Source organism: Lissotriton helveticus, chromosome 1_1, assembly GCF_964261635.1.
Source record: "Lissotriton helveticus chromosome 1_1, aLisHel1.1, whole genome shotgun sequence".
Lineage (NCBI taxonomy): Eukaryota > Metazoa > Chordata > Amphibia > Caudata > Salamandridae > Lissotriton > Lissotriton helveticus.
Genome location: NC_136057.1, coordinates 319,970,637 through 319,997,470, shown reverse-complemented (window position 1 = coordinate 319,997,470; position 26,834 = coordinate 319,970,637).

The following is a 26,834-nucleotide window of genomic DNA, read 5'->3' as shown; positions in this document are numbered from 1 at the left end:
GAAACCGTGGACAATGTCCGCGATACAACCACCTCGATGGAGACAAAAACACAAACCACAACATCAAAAAACCTGCGATGTGCCAAAGCGCGATGAGGAAACCAGTGAGAAGCAGCACTAGGCCTGCAACACTGGCAGGTGGGAAAAATCACCATAAAAGTAGAAAAAACACCCAAACACAAACTGGCCAAAACCCAAGCACCATGGAGGCAGCTGTCGCAGGCGCAGAGGATGAGCGCAACCCTACAAGCTCCCCGGATGACCAGCTGGGGTTCTCGGGGACAGGGAAGGGCAAGGAGAAGAAGAGGAAGACGAAGTTTAGTCCGCAGGCGAACAGGATCATAGTCACGGAGGTGATGGACACCATCAACAACTGTTCGTCACCTCTAACGTGTCATTGGGCACCAAAAATGGAATATGGCGGGACATCGTGGACAAGGTGAATGCTGTCGGGGAGCACAAGAGTACAATGGACAAGGTCAAGAGGCGATGGAATTACATCAAGCGGCGGACCAAGGAGAAACTCTCTGCCAACCAGAAGACAGCAACGCAGACTGGAGGTGGGGGCCCAGCACCACAGCTCGAGCTGGATGACATGTTATAGCTGGTGTCGATATTCATCAGTGTGGAGACTGTGGCGGAGTCGAGGGATTGGACACTGCTCGACAGGACACAACACAACCGCAACAGGGTGAGCGACCACCAGGTACAGGGGGACGGGTGAAGAAGGGCACAATGGCACACATGCACAATCAAGCAGAGCACAGTGCACTCCCACAATGACTCAGGGTCCTCGCCCAAATCTACAGACTGTCGCAATGTACAATGCCATGCTGTCTGAATGTCAACATGTACCATGCTGCCACATACATGTGGACACATTGTAATACGATCTTCAAATATGGAAGGACATGGAGCTGTTTGAAGGACCCAATCGTTATATCTGGAAACGCCATTACAGGCCACATCTATTGAGTATTTTGGACCACACTGTGGGGTTACCACCTGTCACAGTGGCTGACTACGTCTCTCATTCAGAGACCACATAACACATATAAGATATAAGAGTCAGAAATATACGCAATTATATTATTCGTGATTTTACCTCTGCTATGGTCCTGCCTTGACCTATACAAGAAACGTTCAAGGTCACATGTACATTTTATTACGTGAAAACAAAGTTTAGTGACATTCACCCTCGATAAAGACTCCGTTGTTCCAGTCTTGGATTTGGAATTTACAATACAGGAAACTTGTTCCCCCTGTTTATTTGCCTGTGTGACACTGTGCCCGATTTGGACAAGGTCCTGAAGAAGTTGGTTCACGTGTTGAGTTAACACACCAAAACACGCGTCAACCTCATGTGTCCAGACTTTATTGTTTTTTTTCATCTTGGTGGAAATGGTTTACATCCTGTGTTTCCCTCTAAATCCAGATATGTATAAGTGTCTTGTATGAGTGGGAATGATAGTCAGGAATGTATGAGCTGCAAAGAAGATTTGTTATTTAATTGGGGGTCAACAATATTGTATTTAATCTTGAATGATTAATTGTCTACATGCACATATATTATTATAAAAAAGCAAAAAGAAGTTTTCTATCTATTCAAAAAAATGGCATTTAATGCATTGGTAAAGGAAAAAAGAAGTTAATGAAAATAATAAATATGACTTCATAAAACCAAATGTGTTGTTGTAATGTTATAAATATTTGATGTTTGGCACTTTTTGATACCCATACCATATTCAATCTTTTGCAAAAGAAATATAGGTCATATGGGAGTGCTTTTTGGTTCATATTGGTTGGTTCAGTTCCCCTCTTACTCCCAGACCTCATTCGTCTCTCTGTTTTTCTCTGATCACTTGTAACACACCATCTCCCCGTCACATCGCAGGGGCACCGTCAACACCTCCTGCTGAGCTGTCCCAGCCACTCTTCACTGATGAGGAGGAGGACAACACCAGCATCGACACCAAAGCCATCCAAGACATCATTGGTCTAATCTGCCACTCCCTCCAGGATCAGGGCAGCCCAGCTACATCAAGGAGACCCCACTCACTACCCAAAGCACCCAGCAGGAGCACCAACAGGCCCGGCACTCCCTCAAGACCCCCAGGAACAACACATGGCCTTACAACGCCGTGTACTGGAGGGTAGTGAGACAAAATATCGAGATTAAAATATCGATATACATTAATATCGAAGTTTTAATATCGATGGTATAGAATATCGATGTGTAAAATATCGACAGACAGAATATCGTTTTTTAAGGTATGTATGTTAATAATATCGAAATTTACTAATATCGAAATTTTGTTTAGTGTTATGTATTTTATTATGTTGTTTATGTTTGTTAAACATGTTTTGTAATGTATGTTTGAAAATGTGTAAATTTGTTTACATTTTGCGTTTTAGTATCAGAGCGGGTTGTGGGTTTATAGGGGAATAGGGTGGGAAGTAATTTAATAATAATTAATTAATTAATATATGTTTGTAAATATTTTTAATTAATAATTAATTGGTAATTAATTAATATTAATTAGTTAATTAATTAATATGATTTTGTACATATTTTTTATTAATAATTAATTGGTAATTAATTAATATGAATTAGTTACATTAATTGGAGTAATTTTTTTATATATATAATGTTTTGTTATTGTTAATTAATTAATTGGGGAAAAATAATATTAATTAGTAAATTAAATTAATTACAGCTAATGTGCTAATATATTTACTTTATTGTTATTGTTAATTAATAATTAATTGGTAATTAAATAATATTAATTATGTAATTAAATTATTTAGAGTTAATGTGCTAATATATTTACTTTATTGTTATTGATAATTAATAATTAATTGGTAATTAAATAATATTAATTATTTAATTAAATTATTTAGAGTTAATGTGCTAATATATTTAATTTTTTGTTAGGGTTCAGGGTCAGTTTTCAGTTTTTGGGTAAAGGGGTATTTTTAGTGTTCAGGGTCAGTTTTCAGTTTTTGGGTAAAGGGGTATTTTTAGGGTTCAGGGTCAGTTTTCAGTTTTTGGGAAAAGGGGTATTTTTAGGGTTCAGGGTCAGTTTTGGGTTTTTGGGTAAATGGGTATTTTTAGGGTTCAGGGTCAGTTTTCAGTTTTTGGGTAAAGGTAAATTTTTAGGGTTCAGGGTCAGTTTTGGGTTTTTGGGTAAAGGGGTATTTTTAGTGTTCAGGGTCAGTTTTCAGTTTTTGGGTAAAGGGGTATTTTTAGGGTTCAGGGTCAGTTTTAGGTTTTTGGTATTTTTAGGGTTCAGGGTCAGTTTTCAGTTTTTGGGAAAAGGGGTATTTTTAGGGTTCAGGGTCAGTTTTGGGTTTTTGGGTAAATGGGTATTTTTAGGGTTCAGGGTCAGTTTTCAGTTTTTGGGTAAAGGTAAATTTTTAGGGTTCAGGGTCAGTTTGGGGTTTTTGGGTAAAGGGGTATTTTTAGTGTTCAGGGTCAGTTTTCAGTTTTTGGGTAAAGGTAAATTTTTAGGGTTCAGGGTCAGTTTTGGGTTTTTGGGTAAAGGGGTATTTTTAGGGTTCAGGGTCAGTTTTGGGTTTTTGGGTAAAAGGGTATTTTTAGGGTTCAGGGTCACTTTTGGGTTTTTGGGTAAAGGGGTATTTTTAGGGTTCAGGGTCAGTTTTGGGTTTTTGGGTTACAGGGGTATTTTTAGGGTTCAGGGTCAGTTTTGGGTTTTTGGGGTACAGCGGTACAGGGTAAAAATAAAATAAAATAAAATTTAAATTAAATCAATTAAATTAAATTAAAAAAATTAAATTACATTAAATTATATTAAATTAAATTATATCATTTTCAATTTTTTTAATTAAAAAAAGTAATATATACTTACGAATACTTACGTTGTAATGGTATGCGTTGTAAATACATGCGTTTTAATAGTTTTTGCGTTAATTTATATGTAGAGTTTTTAATTTATTTTAAATGTATATGTATTAGTTTTAATTTTTTAATTATGTTTTAATGTTTTTATTTAATATTTGTAAATTTATATGTATTTTAAAATTATTTTTACATTATTATTAATATATTTAAAAAAACGATATTTTTATTTTCGATATTTTTGTACTACGATATTTATTTTTCGATATTTTTGTACTTACCTTTATGAAGATAGGACTCCGATATTTTTGATTTCGATATTTTTGTGTCGATATTTTTGTATGTAGATATTCTGTCTGTCGATATTATGTCATAGATTCGTACTGGAGTGCCAGAGGGAGACCGCAGAGCAAGTGCGGTTGGTCTTCGGCAACATGGCAACCAAACTTGTTGCCATCCTTAGGTGTGTAGCCCCGCTCCATGGTCTCCAACGAGCCCTGACTGACACCAATGGAGTCAAGACGAGGAGAGAGGAACACCTGTCCGTTCAGAGTAGCTCCATCAATACCAGCCATGAGCTGCCACACATGCGTAGGCTCATGGAGCACATGGTGTGGATGGAGGGAGAAAGGATGGCAGCCCCCGCTGCACACCAGCGGAATGTAGCTGGGATCTACCATGCCCTGCAGATCCCCATCATAGCATTGCTGCCACAAGGCATGGCGATGTTGAATGTTGCTGACCCCACACCATCCACATCCCCGCCCCCTGGTGTGTCTATGCCTCCCTGTGCGGCAGGCCTAACCACTCCGGCACATGATGTATCAGTGGCAAACAGTGTGGCCGACAATCCACCTGCGGCACCTGAGGTGTCAGTGGCACACTGTGCGGCCGACAATCCACCTCCGGCACCTGAGGTGTCAGTGGCACACAGTGCTGTAGCCGGTACAGTAACAACCACAGGTGGGGCAGGGCACACATCCGGGGACGAAGACGTGAAAGGGCTAAGGATCAGAAAGACTCAGTAGCATTAATTTCTGCCACCTGGCCTGTTCCTGGTGGTCCCGCACGTGGCCTCATGACCTTCCACTGACCCAGATTCACTCAGATGCACTCACCTTGGACAGCGACATGGGTCACCACATCCTGTTTGATGACCACTGACACGGCGACCAGACTGCGGACTGCACCCCTCCTCTTCCACAGTACTTGTCTTCCGTAGATGGACTCTGGCTGGCCCTCCACGGGCCCATATTTAGTGTGCTAAGCATTGCCCTGTACTGCTCCAACTTCGGAACTGCACTGGATGTGCAATAAACATCCAGTGTCGCACTGCTGTGTCATGTCTTTCATCATTCATGTATGTATGTGTGGATGAATCTAGAGTCAGTGATTTCCCTTGCGTCAATGATGCTCATCCTGTGGGATGCCAGTCAGAGGGTGCTACATAGCAATTTATGTAACGGGTGCTGTGGGCACCACAACAGGGACACACACATCAGCCACTTCCTTGTCTGGACATGGACTGAACCACGTCCAGTGCACACAAGTCATTTTTACAAGACCTGCGCTGTTCCGGCATATGGCAGGCCAGACCACTCCGCTAACACTCCCATGGGGGGCCTCATTGCTACCCATCGCAGGCGTCTTCACTGGTGGTGTGCAGGTCACTGGTCTAGTTATCAGCATGGCACAGCCACTCCGTGAGGGCAGGTTTGCAAGCACACCACATCTACCCGGCACAGGTGTCACAGGCCATGTGACCCCCGCAAATATAAGGGGCCGATGATGTCACATTCCCCTCTCCAGTGGTGACTGGATGACGGACCCGAGGCCTTGAGACCAGCATGGGCCAACCACCATGTGGCACTGACTGGGGTTGAACAGGGTTTGTGGCACACGCTGTATTGCAGCCTGCATGGGCCTAACACCCCGCCATGTGGCGCTTACTAGGGTTGAACAGGGTTTGTGGCACACGCTGCATTGCGGCCGGCACCGGCACCCCGCCAAGTGACGGTGTCTTTGGGTGCACTGAGTCATTGGCACCTTGAGCTGCTGAGCGGATGTGCAGCCTGCGATGATGCCCCATCCCGGATGTCCGGACAGCTCGGGATTTGTGTGCCTTGCTGGACCCCAGTGTAGGCTGCGCCAGTGGGCTGCTCGGGCCTACTGCCATGTGGCCTCGCTTCCGGGTTCACAGAGTTAGTGGCACCCATTGGGCTGAGCGGCTGTGCAGGCTGCGATGTTGCCGGGTGCCCTGGTTTGTCCTATGCCATGGTGTAATCAAGTCCCAGTACCAGACGTGTGACCTGGTGGCCTGCGTAGTGTGGATGCATGGTTTTGAGGGTGCCATGTCTGCGGGTTCCGGGCTTGTGGCTTCCAGCCGCACGTGGTGGGACCTGCAGTCCACACACTGGTGGCGGAAGGTGAGGAGTAAGGCCTGGGTGAGCATGGGCGGGAATGCTCCGATTGGTGGAGGAAGGGGCTGGAATGCCTCTGCCTGGGTGTGCATGGGCGGGCCGCGATGTTGTCTTGCGCAAGTGTGTGTACTGTGCCAGTCATGTCTCTGGATTCTGTTTCAGATGACAGCTCTGTCTCAGATGTGTGACCTGGTGTACTGCTATACGTACCGGCAAGTGGTTGGAGATACACCGGTGGCAGCAGGTGAGCTGTGTGGCCTTGGTGCGCAGGGTCGGCTCCCTCTCTCTCTTTCCCTCTCTTCTTCGTTCTCTCTCTCTCCCCTCTCTACTCTCTCTCTCCCTCTCTTCTTCTCTCTCTCTCCTCCTCTCTTCTTCTCTCTCTCTTCCCCTCTCTTCTTCTCTCTTTCTCTCTCTCTCCCCATCTCGACTTCTTTCTCTCTCCTTCGCTTTCTCTCTGTCCTTTGATGGGCACAGGACATACCTCATCAAGTTTTATGTCTGGCAGGCTGTGACTGACGGATTGTGTTGAGGGGAGCCACCATGTGTCTTCATTTCATTTCTGTACTGATTTCAATAAAGTTTGATTGTTTGTTTTGAAAGTGAATGTGTGATGCTCGTTTCTGTGACAACACATGCAAGTCACCAGTTGTTATTGTGCGCCATCAGGCGGATTATTTTGTACATGTTTCGGTGTGGCTGATGTGGCATGTCTTTGGTCAGGGGGTGCCAGGGAGGGGTGGTCCCTGGGGGTGGTGTCGGTGGGTGTTGTGGCCCTCTTGGGTGTCCGTGCTGCATGTTCAATTGCTCGATGACAACTGTTGCCCTTCCGGTGACGCCCTGGGCTGGGATCCCTTTTGTGGTGCAGGCTGCCGTCCGACTTCACACCAGGTCAGAGCAGGTGTAAATTTCCTGCTGCTAACGCGCGCGATTTGTGTTCTTATGGCCGATCTCTCTGGTCGTTGTGAATGTTGAGGTGTGGTGTTGTCGCAGCTTTTTGCACGGGAACACCTATTCTGAATCTCATTAGCGATAGTTGCGGGGGTCCTCTGTGGCGATGTTTTTTGTGGCTGCTATCGCGGGGAAACTGGTGCTGTGGGTTGTTAGCACCAGCTTGTGAACGGGGAGGTAAATGTATCATGACTTTGGCTGCCATAATGTGCCGTTAATTTGGCGATAGCTCCTTCGAATATGCCCCGGTATCTAATCATGAGGCTTGAGTAAAGCGGAAAACGAGTGAAGCGCTATTGACTAATTTGTAAAGAGAGGAATGGGTAAAACCCTTCCTCAGTGCAAGTAGTTGCGGGAGGAATGAGTGAGACGGCGTCCCAGCGCAAGAGCCTTGCGCTGTGATGAATGTGTGCGAACTGTAGCGCTGCATTACTGAATGGCGTGAAGAACAAGCGAGGCGCTCCAGCAGTTCACGAGGCATGTGATGGTTAGGCGCCAGAAGCAGCCGAGGCACAAAAGAACAGACACGCGATGTTTGAGTGAGGCTTACAAGCCCCCTTTAATTGGAATAACCACTGAATGGAATAATTTAGCGTGTCTTTCTGGTTCCTGCGCGTTTTCCGCCTGGGGCAGCAATCGTTGGTAAGCATTGGCTGGGGAGCCCAGGTCGCGAGCGCACGCATAGCGTTGGATGCGCACCAGTCGCTCTTTTTTTGTGTGTTCGTTTTTCAGGGAGCTGTAACTCCCAGTTACAAAGGATCTAGCGAAGCATGTTTATTGTTTTAGATTTTTATCCCAAGAAGTGACAACCCCCTCACAATCAAACCCTTCACCTGCGGGAGGCTGGCCATCGAGGGTCCCTTGGGAGCTAGGACATTTCGAACGTTGGCTGAGCGCACGTCCAATCAGCGTTGCGGGCCTTTTAACTTCATGGAACCCCTAGAGGGCCAGGGGCTGCAGACACGTGAAACATAGAGGCCGTAGGGATGGATGTTCAGTTGCTGGAATAATAATTTACAACTCAGTGCCACATTTCCTTAGTGCTCTTTTCTGTAACCAATTGCATTGTGTAGTGGAAAATAAAGCCCAAGTGTATTCCGACAAAGTTAATAATACCAAATTAAAGTAATAGATACTGTTACACATTACTGGAATATATTTTTTAGCACTTCAATATAAACCAAGATGCAATATGCCTGCAAATTAACTGGTTAGAAAGCATGTGTAGCCGGTAAACTGGAATTTACCCTCGGATGGTATTTGTCAGCACATGTGAAACTCAGTCTACAGATCGAAGTTACCCTTTGAGGTGTTTTTATTTCAATTTCATTCTCACTCAGCTGTCATGGTTCCCACACAGTGTGCCTCAAATGTAGTTTTCCCATTAGAGGTGGTTGTCCGCGCCGTCTGATTTACATAGAGCACGTAGGTTGTTACCGGTAGATGCTTGCTTTTCAAATAGCAATAAGGCTAATTGAAATTGTCAATTTAAATCCTCTATCCACATCTGCCGAGCCAGGGAACCGATCCCAAAGCAACCGATTAGTTCTATTCCTTTTATTAATTTTGTAAATGCTTTCATTAACCGTTGCAATTTTCATTGATGATCTTAGACTATGAAACATAAATAATTGTACCCACTGATTTGCATTATTTTCTAATTTGATGTTTTTCTAGCTGATTTTAAGGTTTGCTCAGTTGCTGCACGCATGTTCACCTGCCCTTTGATGGACTTCCTGTGTTTTGAAATGGGACTGAGCCCTTCCTGAGATAGTGATTGGTATTTATCTTTCAAGGATTGCAATACATGCTTAAATATGGGGAAACAACCTTTACAACGCAACTTTTACAACGCACTACCATTACAACGAAACTTTTACAACGCAACATCCATTACAGCGCATGCATTTACAACGCAACCATTACAAAGCATGACACTACAACGCACACCACTACAACGCATGTCATTACAACGCAGTAATTACAACGCATACCATTACAACGCATAGCATTACAACACATAGTACCCCTACACTATCCAACACTTACCCTACTGTTGTACCACCTGGAGTTAGAATAGTAATTTTTACCCCTACACTATCCAACACTTACCCCACTGTTGCACCCCCTGGAGTTAGAATAGTAATTTTTATCCCTACACTATCCAACACTTACCCTACTGTTGCACCCCCTGGAGTTAGAATAGTAATTATTACCCCTACACTATCCAATACTTACCTTACATGCAAAGTAATGTTATGCGTTGTAATGGTATGCGTTGTAAAGGTAGTATGCGATGTAAGGGAATGCGTTGTAAAGGTAGTTTTTAAAATTTCGTTGTAAATGCATGCGTTGTAATGGAATGCGTTGTAATGGATGTTGCGTTGTAAAAAATGCGTTGTAAAGGTAGGCGTTGTAAAAGTATGCGTTGTAACGTCATACATCCTTATGTATTCAAAGGGAAACACCTCAGGAGAGAGGACTTTGACGCTTTAATCCAAAATCTGAAAGCCACAGACAATTGCTGGTTGAGGCAGCCTAACCCACTTATCTATCCCATAATGGAAACCAGGAGGTAGAAAAAGCAGATGAGCAGAAAAATACCTTCTCAAGTGCAGAAAACAAACTTTCGCAAGCTCCACATCTAGGATCTTGAAACAACCGACACAAGCTCTACCCACTCCTTCACTTTCCACTTGAGGAAGAAGATAAAATGTCATCTCATCACTGCCTTACGAGTGTAAACAAGTCTCTGCTGCCTCATCTCTATGCCTCTTTCAGGTGAGTAGGGTATGCAGGCTTTGTGCTGCTTTCTTCCTACCAAATGACATTTTACCATCTGCACTGCATTGAGTTAAAAAAAAAACAACAACATAACAGAGGCAGGCAACGCAATATAGGACTAGGGATAGGGGAGGTAGACCAGTGACGGAAAATAAGTAAGGGCAAATCTATGCAAGAGATATTGGCTTTGCCAATGTGTTATAGCCATGTTGTACAACAGCATTAGTGGTGTAGCATGTTGTACAGCAACATTAGGGGTGTAGCAGAGGACAGTGGTGTGTAGTGGAGTGTAATGTCATAGAGTGGAGTGGTGAATCTTATAGTTGAGTGTCATAGGGTGGAGTGGCATAGAGTGGAGTGGAGTGGAGTAGAGTGTCATAGAGTGAAGGGGCCTAGTGTGACCTAGGCCCCTCCACTGACCTAGAGTCGAGTGGAGTGACGTAGAGTGTCTTAGAGTGGAGTGGCATATAGTAACTTTTGCAAAGTCATCCTGTGCCCTGGGCACCCCCCCAATGTTTTGCTGACTGATACTGGTGGTAACTGACTCTGACTGACCCTGGGCTCTGGCTAACCAGGCCCAGGGCCAGTGCTATGCTGAAAGAGACACATTAGAATACAGTTAAAACACCTACATTCACTAAGGTACACAATGGTATGGTGGGATACCCCTGTGATTGGCATGACCTACCCTATAAGCCCCAGTATATAATAGGACAGGGGGATTGAAACTACCTAGAAGCCCCTAGTACCCTAGGGCATGGCAGTTTAGAGGCCAGCAGCTCTTCTTGCACTTCCATTTGTGCACCGCTGAAGCCTGAGGTCAGTTTAAAAGCAGCCTTGGGTGCCAGGACTGCTTTTAAAAAAGTAAAGTGTGCCTAAACTTGACTTTGGGGTTTGGGGCACTTAAAAATTGATAACCTACAATGTTTTTGCATATTAGAAACCCCCAGGGTCTCCCCTAGGTGTCCCAGGGGTGGGGAGTCAGATATTTATAAGGTACACCCTTATAAAATGAGTTGTATATGCTCTCTGTTAAGTGAAATTCTACATTTCCCTCCCCACATTGTGGTAAAGTCCTGCTCAAATTAAACTTGGATGCTAGGAGCACTGTGGAGGGAGGATCTGCAATATTTCTACAGATTCAGAACCCCTATGGGTTGCACATGGAGTGGGGGACCTGTAGAAATCAGTGAAGTACTTATAAAGTGGAAATTGAGAGGACTAGAAATCTGCCAAACATGGTCGGGACTTTGAAAACATCTTGTCTTTCAATATCCCAGTTAGCAACAGATACAGTTCTCTAGATCTAGTCAATTGACTGGATCCTATTGCTAAACAAATAGAAGGTACACCTATTCAGCCAGTTAAGCATCAAAACTGTGGAAGATCTGAGTCTGTGGGTCACCCTCTTAGGAAAACTTGTGAGGCTATAGTGGCACCCGGTAGCTCCGGTGCCCCTATTAGTGCACCAGGGGAGTCCCATGGTACCACACAGGGTTGGGAGGGGATCCCCTACCAAGTATTTCACCAAGAGGTGCGACCCTTGTACACACAATTGATACTGCAATATACGCACACAATACTAAGATATTATCCTGGAACATAGCAGGTCTCATTTCTAAAATTCACCTCACAGATTGGGGAGAATATATTGATACAAATGAGCTATGTCATTTTCAGGAAAAATGATCTACCTTACCACTGTACAGAGTAGGTTATTTTGCATACTCGATTCCAGCCCTTCAGTGGCCTAGGGGCAGACCCTCAGGGGGACTTTGTATTTGGGTTGCTGTACATCTGGGTTGTACTATTAAGTTGATTGACACTGATTCCCTGGACATTTTGTGTATCCTCCTTTCTTTTGATGACACATTCAAGTTGGCTATCATTAATATTTATTCTCGTCCAGTGAGGGTGGGAAAAACCTCCAGACCCAATACTGCTTGGCTTCCTTCCTCTCTACTTTACCCGAGTCTGTACACATAATAATTGGAGGAGATTTTAATTATCATTTTGAACCTCTTAATGGCATAAGTACCACCATTACCAGTGAGGAGGACTCTGTCTGGGCTATTCCGGAATGTAATATCTATCCAATAAGGGGGTGGACCCCCCTAGTCCTATAAATGAACTCTCTCACTCTCACCCATTCACTCAGGGCATGTAATGGTCGATTCCCCGCTGACAGTCCGGGATACCCTACTTTCAATAAATTGGGACAGGCTTCTACAATTGACTACATCTTGGTAGATGTCAAGATTTGGTCTAGAATCAAGGATTTAATGGTCCAGCCTCGAAGTGAAAATGACCATAATCCTTTGGTGTGAAAGCTAGCTTATTCCCAATCTAGTGATGGATGGGGTTTGCCAACTCAATCTGTCCCAAACTTAATTGCAATTGAAGGAGTTAGAAGAGTACGCTGGGGAACTCTTGTTGCATCTACTGAAATATTGGCCTCCCTGTACACACAAACCATTCCTTTTTTAGAGACAGCCTTTGGAATGCCTGACACCAATCAGACCGATGAACCTTTGTTGTTGTTAAGTAGAAACCACCATGATATGGTTGTAAAGTTAGCAGAGTTTTTTTATAACAGTGAAAATAGCAACTACTCTGACCCTAAACCTAAACATCCCTGGTATACTAAAGCATGTAGAGAGCCAAAGGCGTATTGTTACTCGGGATTAAGAAGAAGGACACAACGTGTATTAAAGCAAGCAGGCTACATTATAAAAATACCCTAGCTGAAGCTAAAACAGGATGGGATACCGAAAAATGGGAGGCAATAAAGAAAGCTCTAAATACCAGAGACATGAGAGGCTTTTGGAACCTAGTCAAGACTGGTAACTCCGAAGGCAGCTCCACTATCGAACCAAACCTGGGGAAAGAAGCTTGGAGATCCCATTTTAAAGTTTTATATTCAAGGCCTCTAGATGAAGTTGTAGTATATAGGGCAATAGATACAGACTAAATACCTCTAAACAACGCTCCACCACCCTGCACATTGCCAGAGGTCACTCTAGCGCTGGGCAAACTGTTACCTAATAAGGCACCGGGGTTGTACAGAATACCTGGTGACCTGTTTAGAAATGAACAAGTAGTGTGGCCACCCTATTTGCAGATTTTATTCAATGCCATCTTTCAAGGTATACCAAAGGGGATGATGGATGGAATGCTTGAGCAAATCAAGCACTCACCCCCAGTCAACTGATCTGGGTTTAATCCTTCATCATTCTTTAGCTCACTCCACCACCCCAGTTCAGGCATGGTCATATGCAAATCAGTCTGACCCTGTGCCTCATGGGAACAGTCCAGCCCGAACTGCCAAGCCATGTCTTCCCTGGACCGGAAACAAGCATCATGGGACCGGTTTCGGATTCATAATCCTCATCAGCCAGGCTATCTTGAATCCAGTGGTAGAGTGAGCAAGGGAACCACGTCTGGGCACACCCTGCCAACCCAGGGCGAACAAAGCGATACCAAAGGGGATGATGGATGGAATGCTTGAGCAAATCAAGCACTCGCCCCAGTCAACTGATCTGGGTTTAATCCATCACCATTCTTTAGCTCACTCCACCACCCTAGTTCAGACATGGCTATATGCAAATCAGTCTGACCCTGTGCCTCATAGGAACAGTCCAGCCCGAACTGCTAAGCCATGTCTTCCCTGGACCGGAAACATGCATCCTGGGACCAGTTTCGGATTCATAATCCTCATCAGCCAAGCTGTCTTGAATCCAGTGGTAGAGTGAACAAGGGACCCACATCTGGGCATACCCTGTCAACTCAGGGCGAGCAGAGCGATACCAGAGAGGATGCTGGACGGAGTGCTTGAGCATATCAAGCACTCACCCCCAGTTAACTGATCTGGGTTTAATCCATCATCATTCTTTAGCTCTCTCCACCCATCAGTTCAGACATGGTCATATGCAAATCAGTCTGACCCTGTGCCTCATGGGAACAGTCCAGCCCGAACTGCCAAGCCTTGTCTTCCCTGGACCGGAAACAAGCATCCTGGGACCGGTTTCGGATTCATAATCCTCATCAGCCAGGCTATCTTGAATCCAGTGGTAGAGTGAGCAAGGGACCCATGTCTGCGCATACCCTGCCAACTCATGGCGAACAAAGCGATACCAAAAGGTATGATGGATGGAGTGCTTGAGCAAAGCAAGCACTCACCCCTAGTCAACTGATCTGGGTTTAATCCATCCTCATTCTTTAGCTCACTCCACCACCCCAGTTCAGACATGGCCATATGCAAATCAGTCTGACCCTGTGCCTCATGGGAACAGTCCAGCCCGAACTGCCAAGCCATGTCCTCCCTAGACTGGAAACAAGCATCCTGGGACCGGTTCAGATTCATATCCTCATCAGCCAGGCTATCTTGAATCCAGTGGTAGAGTGAGCAAGGGACCCACGTCTTGGCATATCCTGCCAACTCAGGGCAAACAAAGCGATACCAAAGGGGATGATGGACAGAGTTCTTGAGCTATCAAGCACTCACCCCCAGTCAACTGATCTGGGTTTAATCCAACATCATTACTTACTTCACTTCACCACCCCAGTTCAGACATGGCCATATGCAAATCTGTCTGACCCTGTGCCTCATGGGAACAGTCCAGTCCGAACTGCCAAGCAATGTCTTCCCTGGACTGGAAACAAGCATCCTCGGACTGGTTTTGGATTCATAATCCTTATCAGCCAGGCTATCTTGAATCCAGTGGTAGAGTGAGCAAGGGACCCATGTCTGGGCATACCCTGCCAGCTCAGGGAGAACAAAGTGATACCAAAGGGGAACCCGACTTCTGAAAACTGCACCATCTGAAACTACAGCCCTGTGGATTATTTTGCTGAAAAAGAACTAAAGAGTAGACTCCCTGAAAACTTCAGGGTAAAAGAGCCCATCTGGAACATCATCACCTAAATCCGCACCTTGGCGATCCACCAGTGGATTTGTAAGGGTTTTGTACCTGTGGATTGTGGGAGCTGAAGTCCTCAACTTTTAAGGACCATCCTGGAACTTCCAGACCCTTGGAGTGAGTTTGAGACACTTTGGGACCCCTTGAGGAACTTCAGGAAGAAGTTCAAGAAGTTTAGACAGGTATGCTTTACATACCTGTCTTTGAAGTTAAGCCTGCCTGCTCGCATCCAAGCTGCCAAGGGTTGAGCATAGGAATAATTTTCTAAGACCTATGCTGAGTCCTACCATGTGTTAGTGGCGTTATTGCCAGTGTCAGACCTGAGTTTGCCCCTACCGATAACCCACTTTCCAACAGTAACATAGACTAGAAGGGAGTAGCGCAGCAGTTCTTTTTGACTTCTATGGACCGCTTTGAATCATTACTGAAATCTGGGAACCCCCACTGAGTAATTATCGGAAGCAATTCCTATAATTTGATCCTCTAAACAATACACAAAAATACAAAAACAAATAAACACCAAACAGCTGGTCAAATATTGAAATATGTTCTTTAATACACACCTCAAATATAGAAAATGTTTTCAGATTTTCAATTTTGCTTCTTTAATTGTATTTACTTCTTAATGTTATTTCACTCATTTCAATATTATTTAATTTTGTAAAACAGTTGTGGACCCCAGGGGTCCTCGGACCACAAGTTAAGAACCACTGGAGTATAGTGTTGTAGAGTGGATCACAATAGAGTGTCATAGAATAGCGTAGTATGTTGTATTGTGTCCTTCAGTGGAGTGTCGTATAATCAAGTAGAGTGGAGTAGAGAAAAGTGGCACAGAGTGGAGCACAGTGTAGTAGACTGGAGTGGTTTAAAGTGAAGTGGTGTAGAGTGTCTTAGAGTAGAGGTATTTAGAGTGACATAGAGTGCAGTAGGGTGTCGTAGAGTGAAATCGTAAAATGTTCTTTATGGAATAGAGTGTTTTAACGGAGTTGTGTAGAGTGGGGTTGAGTGATGTAGAGTGAAGTAGCATGGAGAGGTGTAGAGTTAAGAGATGTAAAGTGCCATTGTGTGGAGTGAAGTAGTATAAAGTGGAGTAAAGTGGTGTAGAGTGGAGCGGCGTAGTGTTTTAGAGTGGAGTAGAGTGAAATTACATCAATTGGAGCGAAAGTGGCTTAGAGTGGAGTGGTGCAGAGTGTCGTAGAGTGGAGTGGTGTACAGTGGAGTACAGTGTAGTGGCGTAGGGTGGAGTAGAATTTTGTTGAAACAATGTGGACTGGCCCACTATGTGTATGTGATTATCTTAGTCATTGTTTTGTGCCCTGGATTTAGAACCCTTTAGGTGTTATTAAAAGACCCCTCACACACCAACCTGGTTGGTGTCATGCTTCATCATCGGGGTCCCAAACAGGCGGTCGAGTGCCACCTGGTTGTGCTACGACGCCTGATTACAGCGGAGCGGGTGTTGGTGCAACAATGTGATGTGAGTGAAATACAGCAAAAAATACCTCTGGGGATCCTTACCTATCTCTTTTAATGTTGGTGGCCCAGGGTATTGATTAAAAGTATGTGTAGTGCAACTACTAAAGGAGTACTTTTCCTATGAGTTGGCTTATGTGTGGCAGTCTACATGTTTCAACCCCCTCTAGGTATTTAACGGGGCTTTCTTCTGGAACAAAAAGTGGAGAGTGAGTGGCGAAAAGTGATAATTGCCACGTGAAAAAAAACAGTGTATTCCCTACACACTCGCTAAGGTGTGTGGTAAAGAAAAAGGAGAAGTAAAGTGTTGGGATATTCACGGACATTTTTGAGTAGCAAAAAATTCAATGCTACAGGGTTTTCACTCGACACCAGTTTGTCACAGAAGCACGCAGGAAAATCATGAGTGTCCCCTAAAGACTTAAAGCTACACGCGAGCACCATGAAAATAAAGCCATAGGCGGCACCGTGTATCTGAAAAAAGCGGCGGTGTACCATGGAGTAAACCCACAAACCCTGCCGCAGCAGCCCTGAAAAACGAAAAAAAGTTTCAAGAAAAACAGACACCCGTCCTTAATACAGACACAGAGTTTACAAAAACAACTATTGAATGCCCTGCAGCTCCCAGCATGATAGATTCCACTTACAGCCCATAAAGGTACCCAACCAACAGAAGCCCTGAAGAAAAGCCTAGCGAGCAATACATAGGCTTGGAAACACGTCGGCTTGTTTAATACTTGATTCGCTTTAGAGTATTCAATGCGCTAAGGGCTACTAGTTGAAAGTTGTGATTTCACACAGAAAGGTGCCTGAAAAAGGCATGCCCTGACGCAGCCAGTCCCTAACTACACTGAAGTAATATACTAACGGTCTGGCAGTAAAAATTATTAGTAGGGTCCAACAGGATTGTGTAGTATATTATATGTAAATATAGGGAATCATGTATAGTAATGTAAAGTGTTGTTGTCTAAATGATTAGTTTGAATGTTGTTTGTAGAAATTGTATATAAAAGATTAGCCTCTGGTGTCTGACAAAAATCACCCTCGGACTAACATACTGGCTTATTCGAGTGAAGCAACTTGTTGTAAAAGTGGTTATGAATAAATAAATCACAAACACCCACGAATTTTGTAAAAGTTGGGTGAAACCTGCTTCAAATAAAATAAAGCAGTAGAAATAATAGCGACTGGGTTCCCTTGATTCATTATATGTTACAGGGTGTTCTGAGGCAGTAAACGGGGCTCGGGGAGGAGGCACAGTAAATATCCAATTTGGTAATTGTGTATCCTCCGCATCAAACCTAAATGTGGTCCCTCGGCGTCCTGGCTGAGTAGAATTTTGCCAAGAAGAGTGGTGTAGAGTGGAGTGATGTGGAGTGTGGTAGAGGAGAGTGGCATACAGTGGAGTAAAGTGTTGTGTAGTAGAGTATGGCAGAGTGGAATGGCATTGAGTGGAGTAGAGTGGCGTAGAGTAGTTGAGTGGAGTAGAGTGTGGTATAGAGTGAAGTGCAGTGGTGTAGAGTAGAGTGGAATGGAGTGCCAAAGAGTGGATACCCCAAAACAGGTCACAGAATGCTTGTTTTCGGTCCAGAGAGGACCTGGCCTACCAGTTTGGGCTGGACTGTTCCCATGGGGAGCGGGGACAAGACTAGGCCTGGACAGAGATTGAGAAGTCGTGCTATCCGGAGCTCTGCAAAGTGCAGAAAGAACTCCGCCACGCTATGTTCCAAGAGCAGCGGAATCTGGTATTTCATGCTGTTCTCGCTGATTTCTAGCACCACACTACAAAATCAGCACAGAAAGCTTCAAGTGGAGCACTAGAAGGCACTGCTTCTTTCTGCTACTCGAGCGGCAGCTTCCTGAACGCAAGCGGCAGCTTCCTCAATGCAGGCAGCAGCTTCCTCAATGCGAGCTGTAACAACCTTCCGCGACCTCCCATGTTCAGAAATGTCAGACGGAGGATTTCTCTTGGTTGGCAACTTAATGTTGGTGAGAGGCGAGAGAGAGAAAACTCCACTCGGCATCACTTCGTGGAGTTTTTACAAACTCCACGCTTCATGTGAAGTAGGCAAATCTCTGTGAACTTTGACGACAGAGTGGAATTCTTCACCCACCTCTAGTCAAGATTGATTTGCATAGGTCTGAGTCCAAACTGGGATGGCATGATGAGCATAAAAACTATGGATTTAGGCCCTGATCTCTGTACTGGGGGTGAATGTTTGACAATGTTCAGCATTCCATGTTCAGCATTCCATCCATCATCTTTTTATGTTGCTATAATCATCTCAAGTGGAAAGGGTATGCCCAGATGTGGGTCCCGTGCTCACTATGCCATTGGATTCAAGCTAACCTGGCTGATTAGGGGTGATACCCCGAAACCAGTTGTGGAGTTCAGTGAATAGTGTGTCGAAGAATGGAGTAGAGTGTCATAGATTGAAGTGGAGTAAAGTAAAGTGGCATAGAGTGGAGTGGTGTTGAGTATAGTGTCATAGATTGGAGTGTTGTAAAGTGGAGTATATCGTACAGTACAATGTCCTGGATTGTTGTGGAGTGGCGTAGAGTGGAGTGGCATAGATTGCAGTGTTGTAGAGTGGCACAAAGTGGCATAGAGTGGAGTAAAGTCTAGTAGAGTGGAGAGTTGTAGAGGGTAGTGTTGTAGAGTAGAGTGTCAAAAAGTAAAGCGTGATAGAGTGGAATTGGGTGGAGTAGAATGGAGTTTCAGTGTCATAGAGTGGAGTAGAGTGGAATGTCAGTGTTGTAGAGTGGAGCAGAGTGTCGTGGAGTAGAGTGTCATAGAGTGGGTTAGCGTAAATAGTAGGTGAGTGGTGTGGTATGCAAGGAACTGGAGAAGCCTGAGGCGGCATATAGAATGGTGTAGCGTGGAGGGGTGTAGAGTGGTGTGGAGTACAGTGGTGTGGAGTAGAGTAGCATGGAGTAAATTGGCGTAAAGTTGAATAGATTGTTGTAGAGTGAAATGGTGAAATGGCATAGAGGGGAGAATCGTAGAGTGTCGTTGCATAGACTGAAGGGGCGTAGAGTGAAGGGGTGTAGAGTGAAGTAGAGTGGCATAGAGTTGAGTAGAGTAAAGTGTTGTAGAGTGGAGTGGTGTACAGTGGAGTGGAGTGCTGTACAGTTTGATTGCATACTGTGGAGTTCAGTGACGTGTAGTAAATTGTTATTGAGTGGAGTTGCGTAGAGTGTAGTATGCATGGCGTGGAAGCCACTGCCATTAGAGCAAACATATTTTCAATTATGAACATTATATTTGCACAGACATACATTTTTACTGATAAAACTATACAGTGCACAAGCGATAATGTGTGGGAATTGGCATCACCTAGTGTATTGATTTGTTTAAGCCCATTCAGAATTACAAAAATAATTTCTTAATTTGTGCTTTCCTATTTCTGATATATTCTGAAATATTTGTACACTTAATTTACAAGTAATTAGATGTTGTGTGCTAGAGAAAAATAACATCATTCAGTCTTTTTACATTCCCATACCCAGCAAGATTGTTACATAAATCTTCTCATCTTGCAGTGGAGAAAGAAAAGTAAACACAATGCTCCCTAGGAGACACAGACTAACTTTTGAACTTTGTGTTTCAATGCACTACAAATGTGACAAGATAAAAACAAAATTTAGAGGCCTCTTTATTGTTCTTTCACTTCACATCTCCAGCATCATTATTTTGGTGGTATTTCAGCACCTCCAATCCCCTACTAACAGTACTTATGGTATGGGTGTGAAATTGAGAAAGAGGTTTGTTTAACCGCTTCAGCGCGGCGCGAATTTTCGCGCTGTGCTGAGCGTTCTAAGAAACGGGTGTGGTCGTGACGGAATGGTTCCGTCATGAGCACAGCTCAACCGTCGCTCATGACGGAACCGTTCCGTCATGAGCATTGAAGGGGTTAAGTTATGGTAACAGTAAAGGACACTTACCAAAATAAACAAGCTCGTAGACAGGCAATTGTTCCTCACAGACATCTGATAGTGGAAGATAAGTAGAGTCAGTCAAGCAGAATGATCGGAAACAGGAAACCTTTTCAAAGAAATACAGCAGTTGACTGCTGTGAACTAGCATACAGGAGACAACTGAAAACACATGTACTTTCCTGGAGTGCCTCACGGAAAAGATAACATGAGTTCCCAGAAGTGAACATTCAATGAAAAATACAAGGAACCAGTCACAGAGGTAGTAAACAGGCTATGCTCCACAGGTTTCACAAAGACATGCTGGACGGTCTAAATCAAAATAAAGACAGCAAAGAGAAAGCAAGCAAATATGAATTACAAACCACAAAGCCAATGGTAAGCATTTCCCACAATGCATTTCCAGGGAAACTTTTAGAATGTCTCCAAGAAGCCTTTTCAAACCAGACAGCTGCACTTTCTGGTAGGCTTCGACCTAAACACCAGAGGAAGAGAGGAGAACCTGTTGTCCACTGCGTGCAGGCTGCAAGTGCTGCTGACTTAGAGCAAACCATTCTGCAGTAGGCATGAAGTGAGCTGGTCTAGCAGGCAATGCTTGTAGGTTCACAACTGTTGAGGTACCACTTGGGGGAAGGTGACAAGACAACTGTGTGACATATGGCTACAGCCAGCACCAATAAAATATTTATGTTTCACTTTGCCTAAAGCACAAAACGTGATGATATATATAATGCACATTACAAATTAAACTTTCTCACGGTGTACAAATAATTTTATTTCATTACCCACTGCAATGGCACCCATTTTAACAGTCTTGTAAAGAAGAAAGGCTGAGATGGCCATGTCAGAGTCCAAATTGTGACCTGAAGCTTACACAGAAATGTCTGAAACAGGTAAATAATTTATTTAGTGTTGTGCAGTCTTGATCAATAATGCAATCTCTGTGCCCGATCATCTTTTTTACTCAGAGGTGAGAGTCTCGCTTTCTAGAGCGTGTGATTATGTGACATGGATTTTTGTATAGTTTTCTACGTGCATCCTAAAGTTTTTTTCAGACTACCAGAAGGGACGATAGCACACCTCACTCTTGCCCAGTTTTCTAGGGCTCATTCAATTGACTATGAGTGTCCAAAAGCTTCTAACGGCAGGCAGCCACATAGAAGGGGCAGAGAGCTGAGGTCCTGACACACTGTTGCATTTGGGGATATTCTCTTCCAGTGGAATGACATTTCAGTCAAGACCTGAGAAGCAAAGATAAACCTGGACACTACCTAGAGGCTTTGAGTAAAGAGCAGGGAATTTGGGGACCTGATTGTGACTAAGAAGTTCAATGATAGGAGGGTCAACAGCAGCTTCAGGGATAGGGAATAGAGGACGAGCTGTAATGACCTGCGGTTCACCAGGAACCTCAGGGGCCTACTGTGAAAAGCAGCTTCAGGAACCCAACAGTGAGAGCTTTCAGCAGACTTGAGGGTCAGCAGGAGCCCTTTGGAACTAAGATTGAGGCTGGACACTTGGAGACCTGGGTGTAATCTGGAGCCTTAAGAACCCACATTGAGCTGGCCCTTCGCTCGGACTCTAGGAGTAAGAAAGAGCCTGTGAGGCTTAGGGGGGAGCAAGAGCTTCAGAGATCTAGCAAATATTGGAAACTTCAGGTCAATGGTGTGTGCAGAGCACAAGGAGAGCTGAGAGTAAACCAAAGGCCAAAGGAATCTCACAGTAAACATGGTCTTCACTGACCTGAGGGAGAGCAGCAACTTCCCAGTAAGATTAGGAAAGAGATAAAGGGCCTGCGAGTGAACAGGGATTGAAGCAGACCTGGGGCGAACTGGGTTGTAAGGGCACCATGAGCGTGAACAGGAGATTCAGGGGTCTCAGCATGAGCAGGAGCCCTAGGGGTCTCAGCGTGAGCAGGAGCCCTAGGGGTCTCAGTGTGAGTGGGAGTCTCAGGCGATCTCACTGTGAGCAGGAGCCCCAAGGGTCTCAGCGTGAGCAGGAGCACCAGGGGTCTCAGTGAGCCCGATTCACAGAACTAACTTAAGACAAATTCCTAAACGTACTACTTTTGGTATTCACAGAAGTTAGGATTTTGTCTTAAGACAGACTTAAGACAGACTTAAGACAGAATACTAACTTAAGTCTGTCTTAAGTCTGTCTTAAGTCTGTCTTAAGTCTGTCTTAAGACAAAATCTTAACTTCTCTGAATACCAAAAGTAGTAAGTTTAGGATTTTGTCTTAAGTTAATTCTGTGAATCGGGCCCAGTGTGAGAAGGAGCCCCAGGGGTATCAGTGCGAGCAGGAGCCCCAGAGGTCTCAGTGTGAACAGGAGCCCCAGGTGTCTCAGTGTGAACAGAAGCCTCAGGTGATCTGACTGTGAGGAGGAGCCTCAGGGTATCTCAGCATGAGCAGGAGCCTCAGGGGTCTTAGTGTGAGCAGGAGCACCAGGGGTCTCAGTGTGAGCAGGAGCCCCAGGGGTCTCAGTGTGAGCAGGAGCTCCAGGGTCTCAGTGTGAGCAGGAGCACCAGGGGTCTCAGTGTGAGCAGGAGCCCCAGAGGTCTCAGTGTGAACAGGATCCCCAGGTGTCTCAGCGTGAACAGGAGCCCCAGGGGTCTCAGTGTGCACAGGATCCCCAGGGGTCTCAGTGTGAGCAGGAGGCCCAGGGGTCTCAATGCGAGCTGGAGCCCCAGGGTTCTCAGTGTGTACAGGAGCCCAGGGTCTCAGTGTGAGCAGGAGCCCCAGGGGTCTCAGTGTGAACAAGAGCCCCCGGTGTCTCAGTGTGAGCAGGAGCCCCCGGTGTCTCAGTGTGAGCAGGCGCTCTAGGGGTCTCAGTGTGAGCAGGAGCCCCAGGTGTCTCAGTGTGAGCAGGAGCCCCAGGGGTCTCAGTGTGCACAGGAGCCCCAGGTGTCTCAGCGTGAACAGGAGCCCCAGGGGTCTCAGTGTGAGCAGGAGCTCTAGGGGTCTCAGTGTGAGCAGGAGCCCCCGGTGTCTCAGTGTGAGCAGGAGCACCAGGGGTCTCAGTGTGAACAGAAGCCCCTGGTGTCTCAGTGTGAGCAGGAGCACCAGGGGTCTCAGTGTGAGCACGAGCCCCAGGTGTCTCAGCGTGAACAGGAGCCCCAGGGGTCTCAGTGTGAGCAGGAGCTCTAGGGGTCTCAGTGTGAGCAGGAGCCCCCGGTGTCTCAGTGTGAGCAGGAGCACCAGGGGTCTCAGTGTGAGCAGGAGCCCCAGGTGTCTCAGCGTGAACAGGAGCCCCAGGGGTCTCAGTGTGAGCAGGAGCCCCAGAGGTCTCAGTGTGAACAGGATCCCCAGGTGTCTCAGTGTGGACAGGAGCCCTAGGGGTCTCAGTGTGAGCAGGAGCCCCAGGGGTCTCAGTGTGAACAAGAGCCCCCGGTGTCTCAGTGTGAGCAGGAGCCCCCGGTGTCTCAGTGTGAGCAGGAGCTCTAGGGGTCTCAGTGTGAGCAGGAGCCCCCGAGATCTCAGTGTGAACAGGAGCCCCAGGTGTCTCTGCGTGAGCAGGAGCCCCAGAGGTCTCAGTGTGAGCAGGAGCCCCAGAGGTCTCAGTGTGAGCAGGATCCCAGGAGGTCTCAGTGTGAACAGGAGCCCCAGGTGTCTCAGTGTGAGCAGAAGCCCCAGGGGTCTCATTGTGAGCAGGAGCCCCAGTGGTCTCAGTGTGAACAGGAGCCATGGTGTCTCAGTGTGAACAGGAGCCCCAGGTGTCTCAGTGTGAACAGGGGACCCAGGGGTCTCAGTGTGATCAGGAGCCCCAGGGGTCTAAGTGAGCAGGAGCCTCAGGGGTCTCAGTGTGAGCAGAAACCCTAGGGGTCTCACTGTGAGCAGGAGCCCCAGGGGTCTCAGTGTGAACAGGAGCCCCCGGTGTCTCAGTGTGAGCAGGAGCTCTAGGGGTCTCAGTGTGAGCAGGAGCTCTAGGGATCTCACTTTGAGCAGGGGCCCCAGGGGTCTCAGTGTGAGCAGGAGCCCCAGGGGTCTCAGTGTGAGCAGTAGCTCCAGGGATATTAGTCTGAAAAGGAGCATCAGAGGATAAGATCTGGGAGTGGAAATGAGCTTCAAAGTCCTGAGGGTGTAGATCTAAGATCAGCTGATGATAAGTAAGAGCCCACTGTCTTAGGGCGAGCATGGCGCCATGTCCTTAAGACTGAAGAGAAGCCAGACCTAAGTGAGAACATGGGGCCATATGTAGGTGAATACTCTTTACCTATTCAAAAATACCGAATTTTACTGATTCGGTATTTCAGAATCGGTAAATGGTATGTAGCTAAAAATTCGGTAAGTAATATTCGGTATGACCGAATCGGTATTTACCGATTCAGTAATGGTCCTTTGGTGACCTGTAGGTTAGTGGATATGAGCACGACTGAGCGGGGGCTTTAGGGCTTAAGAGCAGGGAGAGGACTCATTGATCTAAGGGTGAGCAAATGTAAAGGTCAATTCATGGACCTGAAGATGAGTGTCACTAGGTAAGATGGAATGAAATAATGGAGTTGGTAGTCCTGCCCAATGTTACTGGCCCTACAGGCTATAAAAGGAATTATTTACCACAAACTTCTCCCCAAACTAGCCCTTGGTACGAATCAAGCAATGCTTCATGAAATGTTGCAATCTACAAATATTGGCAACATTTTTGGGGGTGTCTGTTCCTATTTTTATCCCAATCCTACTCTGTGTGTGTGTGCGTGTATCGGTGTGTGTGTGTGTGTGTGTGTTTGGGTGTGTGTGTGTGTGCGAATGTGTAGGTGTGCATCTCGGTGTGTACATCTATCTGTGTGTGTGTACACGAGTGTGTGAATGTGTGTGTGTGTTTGCACACACATCTTGGTAATAAGATCTGTTTGTGTGTGCATGTGTGTGTGTGTGTGTGTGCATGTGGGTGGGTGAGGGCATGTGTGTGTGGCTGCATGTATGTATGAGTGTATGACTGCACACATTTGTGTATGTGCATGTGTGCACTTGTGCATCTTGGTGTACAGACCTGTCTGCGTATGTGTGTGTGTGAGAGTGCATGTGTATCTTGGTGTATAGATCTGTTTCTGTGTCTGCTAATGAGTTTGTCTGTGCCTGTGTGTATATGCACGTGCATCTTGGTGTGTACATCTGTCCGTGTGTTTGTCAGTGCCAGCGCATGGAGATGCCCATCTTCACTTTCTCCCCCTACTCACCAACAGGTGCATTAACCCGGGTCCTCCCTATGAGCCCCTCCACATTGTGCTGCAATGATCCCTAGCTCGTGAGGCTCGGCGGTGCCCCTGATCCTGACCTTTGAGCGGTTGGAATGCGGGAATAAAAATACAAGTTTGTGCAAAGCCTCTCTGAAGCCCACGGGTATTTATTTGGTGTTCATTGCCTCGATATGTTTATTTTCCTGCCCGGCCGGAATACTGTAAATCCAGGAGCCCTGGAGGAAACAAATCTGCTTTTATCCCCTGGCTGCTGAACTGGGCACACATCCCATGCTGGGTCCCTAGCCAGAGCTGGCACCATGCCCACGCACTGCGGACGAGATGCTCTGTGTCCAGTGCGGGCGGCTGGGACGGACATCCCGAGGAGGTGATGGCGAGACTGAGGGAGGCCTATAGCCCAGAGGTGCAGACTTTCAGTCTGGGGAGCCAGGATTGAGTCAAGGCGCTGGCTCAATATTTTGTGATTCTGGCCAAATCACTTAATTTCTCCTGCGTTAAAACAAAAGAAGAAAATACCCCAATGGTCTACAAATCTATATTCTTTACCAATACTCGTGTATCACTTGAGTGTGTGCATGTCTGTTTTTCATAGTCTCTGTAAAGTATTCATTAACCATTAGTTTTCAGATGCAGGAGCTAAACGGATGGAAATCAATATATCAAACCCGTGAATGTAATCATCGCTCAGTAATAAAGACAGTGCCAGTCTAGTAGGCAGTGCAAACAGGGTCGATCAACCTTTTGGTGAAATCGTTGCAGATATAGAATACACCGAATTTAAAACCCTTCAGATCTCTGCATGGAGCTGTGGGATAGTGCTCGTTGAAAAGTCCACTAGTTAAGAACAATCAGTCTGTTTCCACAGACATGAGGGGAAAATACAAGCAGAAAGGGTTATGTTACAGCCTAGTAAATGGCGCATCTGCATTCCTCTTCCCAATCAACGCTCTCACTTTGAAATCTGTCGAAGGTACAGCTTGCCACTTGAGCTCTGAATTTGAATGCACAGCAAACGTAACAAGATTTAAAGACCTGTTTACAGAAAGTGAGTTTGTGGAAGAATACAGTAAACATGGTTTAGGCCATGGGAGGGATGAACTGAACCTGGAGAAACAAAAGCAAATAAAGCCAGCAAACAGAAAGCTAGAAAATGTGAGTTAAAAACCACAAAACCAATGGTATTCAACAGGTGGAATGTATTCCCAGGAATGTGCACTGTCTAGTAGAGTGTGAACTAAAAAAGCACCCTTGACGCTCTTCCCTGTGTGGCGGGTTGCATTTTCTTTCTTAAGAGGTGGACTGC